Source organism: Lissotriton helveticus, chromosome 5_1 (genome assembly GCF_964261635.1).
Source record: "Lissotriton helveticus chromosome 5_1, aLisHel1.1, whole genome shotgun sequence".
NCBI lineage: Eukaryota > Metazoa > Chordata > Amphibia > Caudata > Salamandridae > Lissotriton > Lissotriton helveticus.
In genome coordinates, this window is record NC_136065.1 from 1,044,059,159 (window position 1) to 1,044,073,568 (window position 14,410).

A 14,410-nucleotide genomic window follows, 5' to 3' on the forward strand; every position below is an offset into this window, starting at 1 on the left:
ACGACAAATGTGACTTGAATAGGTGGCGGCAGAGGAGGTGGGGTTAAAAGTAAAAAAGAGTAGGCACGATGCTAAAGTGGGGGAAGATCTTGAGGTTTGGGGGGAGCTCTTTGTTGATTTTCTGGCCCTTGAGAGATCTAGGCAACACTCCTCCACGGATGAGGATGATTCCACAACCTCCATGGATGCCTAAATGTAATTACTGATATGTCTCTGCTAACCTGGTAGGACTGGTGTCACCCAAGCTATACCATTGACAATGGCAAATGAGATCGATATAAGTATGATGCTAATTTATGGATCTGTTAACGTATCACTGGCTGAATCTTCTGTGCATAGTTGGTGATGGCTGTAGCTGACTCGTTGGTCTATTGTTTGTACTGTTACATTGTACAAAGTCAATAAAAAAAGTTTTTTAAAAAACCACAAAAAAATAGGGATCCTCAGATCCTGCCCAATCGTATTCTTCACAGGGCCTGTCAGTAAAGGGAGACGCTATATCTGACCTGGATGTTCTTGGTCCATTTGACACTTGAGTTGATGTCGGATAATGCTGGTCGGGCTCTGTATTGGAGTCGTGTATAACAATGGGGTAGGCACCGCCAAGCGGTGAAGCAGCACCAGGAATGGCGCCACTGGAAAGGTCTCCAGGAAAGGTCATGGACGTACGACTGGAGGGGATCTGGATCCAGGAAAGGAGCCAAAGCGCCCAACTGGAGCCAAGTGCGAACCAACCAGCGGGAATCCAGGTGGGGCCTGAAGGTGCTCCAGAGGGGTTTGGCTGCCCATGTATGAGGTTCATGACCTCATAAAAATCTTTAAGCTATGCTGGGGTCGCTCTGGAAGGCTGTAGTAAGCTGGACTTGTTGCAGATGTCCCTACCCGTTTTGCCCCCATTTGAACTACTAGATGCTGTTTTTTTGACGTTGACCGTGCACTGAAGCATGCTAACCAGGCTCCAATGCCAGCGTTCTTTCCTCTAAACTGACATGTTCAATTGTAATTCAATTGGCAAGAACGTTAGCATCCTTGTAAGTCCCTAGTAAATGGTACCTAAGGCACCCAGGGCATGGGTACTAAAGAGGGTCCCTATGGGCTGCAGCATGTATTATGCCACCCCACAGGACCCTCACAAAAACTACATGCAGACTGCCATTGCAAGATGCGTGGAATGGTGCAAACTATTTTTGAAAACATGATATTGCACACTCCCTGTCTACCATGCCCAAGCACACTGCATATACTATATGTAAATCACCCCTACAGCAGGCCTTAGAGCCCTACACCAGGGTGGATTTATATTATATGTGAGGACATATCCGCATGAGCAGATATGGCCATGTGATGTCTCAGAGGTCAGGAACAATGCCTGCTCTGGAGGAAGGTGATCATATCTAATCCAGCAGGATGGCTAGTGAATTGACATACCAAGGCCAGAGGCTTTAAGGCCTCTTCCGCCTTTGATTTGTGACCCCGGCTTCCTCCAGACCTGGAGAATGCCGCCCCCTGTTCTGGGGCCCATTTGGTAACAAAGCAGGCCGGAAAATTAGCTAGTTAGTAAGCGTGTCAAACTATCAGACTAGGCACACCCCTAAGGTGGGTCACCTGCAATGGGCAATCAACGAAGGGTTTCACCATCTTGTGTTTGGTGAAACTAAGAACTCTGGATCAGGTTTATGGTTTATGGCAGCTCTCCACAGGAAGTGGTCATATAGGGGGTTTAGTCACCCCAGGGACAGGTAGCCTATTGGCTACTACCTTGCACTCCCCTTAACACCTCTAAGTTCAGTATTTAGGTGGTCCCTGACATCAGGGACCCAGATTTGTCTACCTGGGAACCAAAGAAGGACAGAAGAGAGCCGTCACCACGAGATCTGAGGACCTACCCTGTACTTTGCGCCAAACCCTGCCTTGCTGCTGGTACTTCGACAATTGCAGTGACCAAGCACGTCGAAATGCTTTGCATTTTCCTAAGCCCATGGAGGACTGTCCAGTACTTCAACAACAAAGCAGCATCTCCATTGGGGTGTAGGAGCCATTCCCCTGTAGCTGGAGGAATCAACCAAACTTACACTGTACATCGACTTGCTGACCATCGGGTCCACAGAGGTAGCATCTCGCCAGTAAGAAGTATTGCTGTTCCAGGAGGTCAGATCCATTAAACTGCTGAGTTTGGAGATGCCAGGCCCTCCAAGAGTCGCCCAGCACCAATACCCTGGGTACTGGAGCAACCAGGCCTTTTTGTGTGATCACGCCAGACACCACCGATGGCAAAGCAGCGGAATAGGGACTTCAGGATCACCGAGACCAACACCAATATTTTCCTTGCTGTCTGATTTTCTCTCCCTCTCCAGGTCAGCAAGACAAGTAAGAGCCTCTAAGCATAGCAACCCTCTGACCACAACACCTCTGCACCCAAGCCCCCCCCCCCACCACAGCGCAGGTTCACAGAAACCGATTGTGTCCCTGTGCTCCAAAGACCCTCAAGAGCTGAGCCCTCCTCCTGGGTTCTGCCGGACTTGTCCCCAAGTCCCCACTTGCAGCCTTTCTTTTGCAGGTGCCTTTGCCATTGACTTTACAGCATGGCGCTCGAGGCTACCAACGCCCCCGACCACCTCTACACCCGGACACACCAGGATAGGTAAACCGGAACTGCTGGATGTTTCTTGGACCTTGATATCCTCCGAAACCATTTGCAAGTGTACCTATGCAGTGTATGTTTCTCCCATAGGGTAATATTACCGTGTTTGAAGGCTCATACCTCAAAACCGTTATGTGATTGTATTTTTCTGATACCTCAAAAATCGATAACACCGAAAGTAGTTACCTGATTCCTATTATCTTGGGGTCTAAAATTAAATAAAAGTTTGTGTTATTTTTCTAAATCGGTCTCGTATTTCTTTTTGAATCTGTGTGTCATTTGTTGAGTCTCTGTGTACAAATTCTCAATACTCCCCTCTGAAAGGCCTAAGCTCCTCGCCCACACTACCACTAGAAGAGCACTTGGGATTATTAAAGTAAGCTCCTGTAAACCAATAAGGGTCATCTGGACTATTTGCATGGTGCAACCCTACATGTGGTACACTACATAAATTGCCGGGCTTTGCGGCTGATGTGTCTGAATGGCCCTAGATTTGTGGTGGTGTTCCCCCGCCTTGTCCAATGGCTTGAACTGGTGTGGCAAAGCCAAAGAGAGCTTTAGTTTCGGGTTCTTCTGTTTCTTTTTCTTGTGGGACTTACCCAACAATGGTTTGGAGCACAACGATGACCAATAGGAATGAGACCAAAACTGGCCGGGAACCTTCCTTGTGGTCGGAACCTGAAGTGGTGCTCAGTTGTCCACTGCCGGGCAGCCAGGAGCTTCAGGGCACACCACCAGACAGCGTTCGGGTTAATTGCTTGACATTATGGGCAGGTCTAGGATTTGAGGCCAGGCACCACAAGCCCACCAGGTGGGGGTCTGCCACATACATCTGCCTGTGACAGGAACCACAGAGTTTAACCCCCACAGATTTTTTTAGGGGACATCCTGAACGTATACTGGGAGCTTAGCTCGAAAACAATTTCAACAAAATGACGAATAAGGTAATCCAAGAAACAACTGAGGTAGCTCTCTCTGTATCTGCACTGATGACACGGAAAGAAAAGAACTGATGTCAGCGCCCTGGGGTGGCACCTATATAGGCACCGCACACTTCACTCCTGGTACAGATGACACTGATGCAGAGCTGATTGATGCGATCTACCGGCGCGCTAAGGTACTGCTCAAGGTTTTTCAGATCCAATCTGACGCCTGGAGAAAATTCAAAGGTAAGGAATCTGTGTCTAGTATCAGATGAAAAATTAAATGCCAAATAAAGGTCCCACTGCAGCATGACAAATGGAGTTAGCGGGGACCAGCCCCTTAAAAAAACACATTACAGTACGTGACTTGAAGAGCGATTCCTGGTCAGGTAAACGCCAGAAGGCCAAAAGGGCAGAAAGGTAACTTCTAGCTGTTGCCACAGCAAAGCCTTAGTGGGCCACTGACTAAACGAACAGGAGAACATATGATAAATGAACTTTTAGGGAAAGAGGACCAGACAACAATCTTCTCCCAGCATCCTGCATAAAACAATTTGGTTGAACGGTGCCTGGTTGCCAAGATGACACTAACCCCTTCGGAGGAAGATCAAAAGCCTTCAACTGTTTCCGCTAAGTCTCCACGCATGGAAGTGTAGTTTGTGAAAGCTTGGGTGTGGGACCCGTCCCTGCTTCTGCGATTCAGATCACGATATAGGCCCTAGTTCAACCCTTATAGCAGAAGAAGACACAATAGTAGACCTCAGCAAATCCATCGAGTTTGTAGCCACCTCAGCCAAGAATGACATTGGTACAGCAAAATTTGAAAATCTTCCCGATGTGTATGAGGTCAGCAAAGATGTAGTAACAAAGAAAAGTGATTACACAAAAAAAGTCACTTATTGGAAGTACCCAAAACGAAAAATATAAATGTGACTTGTGTGGAGACATATTAGGAACTTTTAAAGAACTGAGAAAACATGTCTCCAACAAGCACAAGGGCTTCTATCTAAAAAAATACTGTTCAAAATGTGACAAAGAAGCCGAATATCACAATATTGCATGCCATTATGCCAAATGTAAAGGAAGACCACAAAAAGGAGAGCTGCCATTCCTGTGCAGCTTCTGTGACCTCAGATTTGGAACAAAAATTGGTGTTTCTCAACATGCTCGGCATGCGCATCCAAGAGCGCAAACTGAGGCTAGACTAGCAGCTCTAGCAAGCAGCAAACCGTCAAAATTATGGTCACAGGAAGAAATACTGCTACTAGCAGAATTGGAAAAAGTATATGAAAATAAGAGGAATATTAATGCGCTGATGGTTCCGCATTTTGACAACAAGAACAGGTATTGTAATGATGTTTGTGAAACAATTTCTCATATCTCAGGTGCATGTCCTAAAACCAAGGACATTAGGATAAGAAGACATAACAAAATTCTGGAATTGCTCATTGATAGAGCAAAAAGGTGTGGTTGGATGGCATATAGGGAACCTCATGTTAAGAATAATCAAGGAGAATTACGAAAACCAGATGTAGTGTTTACCAAAAATGGTACAGCCGTAGTGATTGATGTTTCAATTTGTTATGAAAACTCTCAGAATTCCCTTGAATTAGCTTTTGAGAGTAAAGTGAATTACTATCAGGATCTGTCACAGCAAATCAAAGATCTCACAAAATGCAAAACTGTTGAATTTCATGGCTTTATCGTAGGATGTCGTGGTATCTGGCCTCAATCTAATGATGTTGTTCTGGCTGATTTAGGTCTACAAATGGCATTTCCATTCAAGAAAAATGTTTGCCTGACTACTTTAAGGGACACTCTTAAAATGTGCCAAGTATTCATGGACAATTGAGTGTCAAACTTATACTGAGATGTACACTTTCTTACAGCACACATGTCACCCTTATAAAACATAATGTTTTAACACATAGGTTAATATAAAAGTTAGTATAGATGTGAATTTTATAGATGTGAATTTTTCTAGATGTGCTTTTTCTAATTAGATGTGCAATTTGTAGATGTGTATTTTTGTTTTATATATGTGTGCTTATAACAATATAGATATAGTGTGTACATCGTACTTTTTTAAATGTCTTGAATGATGAATAGGTCTCAAATAATCACATTCACATAATTATCACACATTGATTGTTGATGTCCTGCTAATTATATTTTAATTCTCAGAACTGTTCATAGACAATCTTAAAATTGTTGGAATAGTACTGTAATGTGTACTATCTCTGGCCTATACGTGATCCCAGTTCCAGTGAGGACAGCGTTCAGTGTGGCTGTACTCCGGAGCGAAAGAATGTTGTATTGTTGGAAGCAAAATCAAATTGACGCTAATGGGCAGCATAATAACCCAGAATGAGCCACCGCGAGGATGTACGGATTAGCCAAATGCCTCGTCATCTAATTAGAAGAGACACGAGAGGTGTAGGATAAGTGGAGGCCCTCGGGCCGTCGGTGAAATACCACTACTCTTATAGTTTTTTCACTTACCCGTGAGGCGGGGGGTGAGCCCCGTGGGGCTCTCGCTTCTGGCTCCAAGCGCCCGGCACCCGCCGGGCGCGACCCACTCCGGGGACAGTGGCAGATGGGGAGTTTGACTGGGGCGGTACACCTGTCAAACGATAATGCAGGTGTCCTAAGGCGAGCTCAGGGAGGAACGAAACCTCCCGCGGAGCAGAATGGCAAAAGCTCGCTTGATCTCGATTTTCAGTATGAATACAGACCGTGAAAGCGGGGCCTCAGGATCCTTCTGACTTTTTGGATTTCAAGCAGGAGGTGTCAGAAAAGTTACCACAGGGATAACTGGCTTGTGGCGGCCAAGCGTTCATAGCAATGTCGCTTTGTGATCCTTCGATGTCGGCTCTTCCTATCATTGTGAAGCAGATTTCACCAAGCGTTGGATTGTTCACCCACTAATAGGGAACGTGAGCTGGGTTTAGACCGTCATGAGACAGGTTAGTGTTACCCTACTGATGATGTGTTGTTGCAATAGTAATCCTGCTCAGTACGAGAGGAACCGCAGGTTCAGACATTTGGTGTATGTGCTTGGCTGAGGAGCCAATGGGGCGAAGCTATCATCTGTGGGATTATGACTGAACGCCTCTAAGTCAGAATCCCCCCTAAAGCGTAACGATACCGCAGTGCCGTGGAGCTTCGGTTGGCCTGGGATAGCCGGCTTCTCTCGGGGGGCCGCTGCGTAGAGCCGCTCGCTTGGGGACCGGAGTGTGGGCGGTAGGGGGCCGTCTCCATCGCCCTTAGTGCACCGCATGTTCATGGGACACCCGGTGCTAAATCATTCGTAGATGACCTTATTCTGGGTCAGGGTTTCGTAAGTAGCAGAGCAGCTACCTCGCTGCCATCTATTGAAAGTCATCCTCAGCCAAGCTTTTGTCTCTCCGTGCGTGGGTACCCGCGGATGCCTCCCTCCACCACACCCAGGTGTGGGACCCTCTGCCGCCGGGCCGGTGGGAGGGACGCGGAGGGGGTAACACGGGTCCGTGGGAGGCTGCCTCCACTACGTGCCCTTCGGCATTGGGGCCTCCCCCTCCTGTCCCTGCCCTACCGGGGTGCGGGGACGGGGGCCACAATCCCTTGCGGGTCAGCAGGGTGACCAGATGGCCTCCCCTTCCCGCTGCTCCCGGGCAAGTCGGGCAGGGAGGTGAGCAGCAGCCACCCGGGGGAAGGAACCTCCAGAGTGGCTGCCTTGGTGCGCCCGGCCACCCTCGCCGGACTGCAAGGGCGACTGGGTATGACAGCCTCCCAGGCCATCTGGGCGCTGGGTCGTCCCAGGCCATCTGGTCACCTGGCTGCGCGACCAGATGTCCCTGCGGGCAGGGTGACCATATGGCTCTGCGGGCAGGGTGACCAGATGGCCCTGCGGGCTGGGTGACCAGATGGCCCTGCGGGCTGGCGGCCGGGTTCACTCCAACTTTTGTCCTTCCCCAGAGTTCTGTATGCCCCCACTATGTGGGGGCTTAATAGTCGAGAAAAATGGGCTCCCCGGGCAGGCCGTCGGGGAGTGGACGTGGCCTGGGCTTAACCCTCCTTGGGTCCGGCCAAGGGTCCGTGCGCTGGGGACGGGGCTCCACCGGGGCCCAGGGAGGCTCTCCCCGGCCTGGCTAGGGTTCGGAAGCTGGGACCGGGCCCGGGGCTTGAGCTCTGTCCGGCCGGCCCCGGTGTGCATGAGCCCCCCGTCCTGCAAACCATCAGAGGGTCCGTATGCTGGGGACGGGGTTCCACTGGGGCCCGGGATGGCTCTCCCCGGCCTGGCTAGGGTTCGGAAGCTGGGACCAGGCCCGGGGCTTGAGCTCCGTCCGGCCGGCCCGGGGTGCGTGAGCCCCCCCGTCCTGCAAGCCATCAGAGGGTCCGGGCGCTGGGGACAGGGCTCCACCGGGGCCCGAGGAGGCTCTCCCCGGCCTGGCTAGGGTTCGGAAGCTGGGACCGGGCCCGGGGCTTGAGCTCTGTCCGGCCGGCCCCGGTGTGCATGAGCCCCCCGTCCTGCAAACCATCAGAGGGTCCGTATGCTGGGGACGGGGTTCCACTGGGGCCCGGGATGGCTCTCCCCGGCCTGGCTAGGGTTCGGAAGCTGGGACCAGGCCCGGGGCTTGAGCTCCGTCCGGCCGGCCCGGGGTGCGTGAGCCCCCCCGTCCTGCAAGCCATCAGAGGGTCCGGGCGCTGGGGACAGGGCTCCACCGGGGCCCGAGGAGGCTCTCCCCGGCCTGGCTAGGGTTCGGAAGCTGGGACGGGCCCGGGGCTTGTGCTCCGTCCGGCTGGCCCTGGGGTGCGTGAGCCCCCCGTCCTGCAAGCCATCAGAGGGTCCTGGCGCTGGGGCTCCACCTACTTGCTCTCCTTACTCTTTGTAAAACGTCCCGCTACGTTACAGCTATGTCTGTATTTTTGCGTTAACATTATATACCAGTCTGCACGTCCATAGAGGCAAACACCTCCTCCCATTCAAACCATCTACATCAGAGGGTCACATTCACACGTTCTGAACACAAATCCTACCACATGCATTCATTAGAATTCTACACTCAATGCCCTTGCTATCCGTAACTGCCACATTCTAAAAGCACTACATCGATATGCTTACTGACACTCCAACATCCTTAGCTCTCATATCTCTAATGCCTCATAAGGAAATCACAAGAGCTACTACCCAACCGGAGCCCCTTGCCATCTAGAAACCCCATCCCAATGGGAAATCCTAGAAATTATAGTCAGCAAAGAGTAGCTCTCTTTATTTGTCCTATGTTCCACCCATTTTGCTATGTATCTTTCTCAGCAGTTGACTTCACGCAGTTTGCTTGCAGCATCAAATGGTTACTTATTGTGGTTCATTGGTGTTTGTAATTCTATTTATGGAGTTGACAAGCACTTTGGTTTGTTTCCTCCTGTAGGTGGAAATCAAAATTATTTTCTCTCTTTACTATACCGCAATGCCACCCGCCCATTCCTGTGCGCTCATGTCCAGCAATAACTTTCTTTCTGACATCCTGCACTTGTTTCTCTATAAATGGCCTTCTCTAGTGCACATTCCAGTTGGCTTATTTGTACCTTTAATTGAATGGTAGTCCACTATGTAATTCTAGCTTTAATTATTTGTGTCCTGCTGCATCCTCAAATGCTAAATGTATAATTGGAATTTTGCAGTATTGCGCCGTAGCATTTCAGATTAATTATGGATCTGTCACAAATACATCATACATTGCATAATCTGCAGATTTTAATAAAAACTCTTCTGCTTCTAGCTTCAACGGATCAAAAGCTCCTAAAAACACAGCAACAAGTGGTGCTGCACAGTGGAAGGTACTGCACAAAGTTTGGCTGATCAATTGTCAGATGCTTATTGTTGTGTTTGAGTGTTACACTAGTACTAATTAGAATAAACTTTTGCCCAAACAGTACTAACATTGGTAAAAATAACAAAAAGACAAAGTAATACTTTTAGAGAATGTGGTGCATTACACCACATAATGTGCCTATTCTTGCTGCATAATATAGTCAAAGTGCTGCATAATTGCGTCCCACGCTACCTCCACTATTCAATACCTGGCAACACAGCACCCAGTATAATGTGCTGGATGGCAAAACACTTTTAAGGTCCCAAAGTCATGATCTATTGGCTATGCCAATGCTTATTTTGTTTCAACGGTTGCCACATGCAGTCTCGCTGTCTTCTCTGCGTGGTGGTAAATGATTTGCTGCATAGCAATTGACTTGAAATAGTGCATGTATGGTTTACTTCAGATCTTGTTAAAAAGTTTTTTTATTATGTCAGTATTGTAAACATATGTCCCATGGGTTACTAATTTAACACATTCATCTATTGTACCTTTAATAATTATCTTTGTATGGCATTGTTCAAATTGTACTTTCAGATGTATTTTGGAACCAAGAAATGTATTTCACAAATACAATTTGAAAAGGAGCATAGGGCCAGATGTAGGTAGCCCTTTACCGGTCGGTGACGACCGAAAATCGATATTTTCGTCCGTTACCGACCGGTATTGAGCAATCGAGATGTAGGAGACCGAAAATCGCCCAAATCTGTAAATTTACCGAATCGGTAAAATACCGAATGGGAATATATACCGAATTGGTAAATTTACCGAATCGCAACGGTTTGCGATTCGGTAAATTTACCGAATCGGTAAATGTACCCATTCGGTAAAGTTACCGATTCGGTAAAATACCGAATCGGTAAATAAGAAGTGGTAAAATTGAAGATTGAGATGTAGGTAAGCTCTGAAATACTGAATTTGCTTGAAATTCAGTATTTAAGAGTCGGTATTTACCATGGATTGAAATCAGGTGGTAACCAGGTGCAGCCTACAAAAATGGACCCAAAATGCAATTCTGTTTGCACAATGGCAGCATTTTATGTCATTACAAGACGGCTACGGCTACAGGAGGAAGGAGAGAGGGAATGGCAGAGAGAGGAGCAGGTCTACAGGCAGAGGGTCACCTTGTTCATGCTTACAGAGGCAGAGATACTGCAGAGGTACAGGTTGGCCCCAGACACCATCTTGGAGCTCATCAGGGACCTCCAACCACTGTTGCAGCACACTACCCCAAGGGCATATGCAATTCCACCCCATGTGCAGGTGCTGTTCAGCCTCCACCTGCTTGCGTCTGGGAGCTACCAGAGCGTGGTTGCTGCGGTAGGTGGGGGGACCCAGAGCAGCCTGTCAAGGTTTTTCCACAAATTCCTTGACGCCATGTTACAGAGGATGGAGCATTACATATATTTTCCTGCTACCCATGCTGAACTGGTTCAAACAAAATCTGACTTTTACCAGATGGCTCGATTTCCCAATATAATTGGCTGCACTGCATAGATGGCACGCACATTCCCATTTGTCCCCCTGCTGCCACAGAATATATCTACAGCAATAGAAAGTCAACCTACACCATCAATGTGCAGGTGATTTGCAATGCAAAGTGCGCCATCACTGACATTGTGGCAGAATTTCCTGGGAGTACCCACGACTCCTATATTTTTCAAAACAGCGGCATCTATGCACGGCTGACTGTAGGGGAATTTGGTGAAGGATACCTCCTAGGTAAGACACAGTGTCTGACCCCCATAATACCTATTGCAGTAAGAAGTACATGTATGCATGTGAGTAATGTATTCCCTTTTCCTTTTAGGAGACAGTGCATATGCCCTCCGCTCATTTGTACTCACCCCCTCCTCAACCCCTCAACCCCCAGCCAAAGGAGATATAACAGGGCCCACAAAAGCACACAGAATGTCGCTGAACGGACCTTTGGTATCTGGAAAAGCAGATTCAGATGCTTGCACAAGTGTGGAGGTGCAAGGCAGTATACCCCCATCACCTGCTGTAAGATAATTGCTGCCTGTGTCATGTTGCACAACCTTGCTGTTAAGAAGGGTACTGAGGTGGAGTTGTCTGACTACGAGGATCATGACGACGACATTGCTGTGCCTGAAACACAACCTGCTGGAGTGTCAACACCAAGTGATGGCAGATACAGACGTGAGGAGATTACACGCAACTATTTCTGAGTAAGTAATGAGACACAGACAGGTTGTGAATGAGAAGAACGTAATTTAATGTTGCCACAACGTTCATGCACTGAAGTGCAGCAAAATAAACATAATAAACGTGGGGACTGTATGTCCTGGGTTACTTCACCCACACCGGCAATGTCACTTGCGGCCACGCTTCCCTGAGCCACTGGGATGTTGGTCGCTGCTTTCCGCATGGCCTGCAGCCTCAGCTGGGCACCTGCTACTCCTACGTGGCTCAACTACAGCGCTTGCTAAGCTGCTGCGGCTACTGCTGTCGTCTGCCTCTGCCACATCCAGGGCAGGATTCTGTGCAGTGTGTGATATGATCATAGCCTCCAGGGCACTAGTGATCCTGGCCATGCCCCTGGTTACCTCGGCCGTGTTCTGTGTAAGGCTCTCCTGCATATTAATGCCTCTACGGCATAGCTGGGATGTGGCAGTGGCCAGATGATTCATGGCCCTATTGTGGACACGGGCATCCCTGCGCCTTGTGTGTTCCAGGCTGTCCAGTTTTGAGCAGAGCTGGGTGATGGAGTTGCTCATTTGCTGCATTCCTGCTGCAATGTCTGCATTTGTTTTTGCTACTTCCCTATTAGATTCAACAATGTCTCTGATGCCCTTCCCCATGTCTCCTATTTGTTCATTTAGGACTCTAAATTGGCAATGGCAGGCCTGAATGGATTTTCCCAGCATCTGTTGTATGCGCACCATGCTCCCCTCCAGCCCACGGAACACAGTGCCATCTCCAGGTCCACCTGCAGTGCTGGATCGGCGTTGCCTTCTGCGCAAGGGGAATGGCTCATTGGTGGACTGCAGTGCACCAGGACTCACATGTACAGTGGCTTGAGCCTCACCCTCTGCTGCCTCCATTACTGGCAGTGGGGCCACGACTCGCCTCCTGGCTGGTGAGGTTGCAGGTGCAGACAGGGACAGTGATGGGGAGGTTTCTGGTGAAAAAACCAATGGAGGCGATTGTGAAAGGTGTGGGGAGTGCGGAAAATCGGGGGTCTGTACTGTTTCCTCTTCATGGGAGATGGCAGTCGTGTCTTCTTCCTCCTGCGAGGCTTGTACCTGGCTTGGCCCTGCCTCCTCACTCTCCTCCCTCGCTGGTGCAGTCCCTTCTGTTGCTGTGGGTCGACTGCCTGATGTTGCCCCTAGGTATAAATAAGCGTATGTCAACTGAGTGCTACTGTGTCACAGTCACTACAATAAATGCTTTACACATTTTACTTTCATTTTTCTGCATTACTTTCAGTGCCTTGCTGATGTCTGTGCAGTTACACATGGTCTTACATTAGCTGACTACATTTCCCATAATGCATTGCTCCTGTATAGTGCTAGCAGTACTGGACTGGGGTTGGCCTGTCCACAAAGGGTAAAGGGAAGCAGCTTGGTATGGGGTGTCATGCTGCGCATGCGTCTTACCTTTACTTGAAGCTCTGGCTGAGCTGTCCACATCTCCAAGTCCCACAACACTGTCTCGCTCGATGGTTGAGGCCACCAACTCCTCCAGGTCAGTCAGGGGGGGCGCTGGGTTCCTGCCTCCACCGGTGACACCAGCCTGCTTATGTATTTCTGACATCTTCTTTTTGGTGAGGCTCCTGATGTCATAAAAGCGTTTCTTCAGATCCTCAAGATACCTGCTTGTGACTCCCACTGCATTTACCTTTTCTGCAATTGCAAGCCACATTTTGCGTTTTGGCAGACTCAGGTACAGTAAGGGAGTGCCTGCCAAATAGTTGCTTATGGACTCTCACAACCTCCTCCACCAGTACCTGCAGCTCCATGCTGCTGAACTTGATTTTTCTTTTCCTCTCCACCTTCTGACTCTCACTGCTGCTTGCCATTTTTCTTTAGGTAAACTCCCAACAAAACTCTCCCTGCTGCTCTGTGTCTCTGCTCAGCTCTGACTGCCTCTCCAGAACCTTCTAATGAGTTGCAGCTGCCTGGGATGCCACTTCCTGGTAGGGGGGGGGGGGTAGCACCTGATTGGCTGTTTTCATTAGTTTCACTTTTGCTTGCTTTCCGATTTGGAATTTACCAATTCGGTATTTACCGATTCGGTATTTACCGATTTGGTATTTACCGATTCGGTATTTCCAATGCTTTTCTATGGGCCTTTTGGCCCATAGGGATGAATGGGAAATACCGATTCGGTAATTACCGATTCGGTAAATACCGATTCGGTAAATTACGAAAGTCCGATACCGATTTTTACCGAATCGGTAATGAATACCGATTTTTTTCCCTACATCTCATTTACCGATTCTTGAATACTGATTCGGTAAAATTCGGTATTTAAGAATCGGTAAATGACATTTACCTACATCTGGCCCCTAATCTTTTGTGCATACCATGAATATTGCTTCGGTATATGAATAATTATTTTGTTACTATGTTTCACATATTTCTGGCTACAATCTAATCTTTGGTTCTGTTTGTGTCTATCACACTGGTGTACTCTAGGTAGTCACTGTTTTGGGTTTGGCTCTTCCTTCATTTATTGCATATTTACCTATAATTTTTTCACTTGTTGTTTTGAGAGTTACACACAGTAATGTTTTTACGAATCTTGCCACTGTCTTTTTTCCTACACAGGTGGGTAACATTCAAACTAAGTTTTATCTTTATTCCTTGTGAGTAAATGGTGTTCTCCTCTGGAGAATCTTTTAAAGTTCATATTTTTACCTTTTTTTTAAAAACCTATTTGCTTCTTTTCTTTCTACCTTGTCAGGACTCTTTCATCCTTGAAATATGTATTTACCCTCTGATGAATGTTTTATGAACAACCATTAA

General features: G+C 48.1%; 1 pseudogene; it reads left to right on the top strand.

Moving 5' to 3' along the window:
* The first annotated feature begins 5,934 nt into the window (after positions 1-5,934).
* Positions 5,935-6,964, top strand: LOC144756758 (28S ribosomal RNA; annotated as a pseudogene).
* The last annotated feature ends 7,446 nt before the right edge of the window (positions 6,965-14,410 follow it).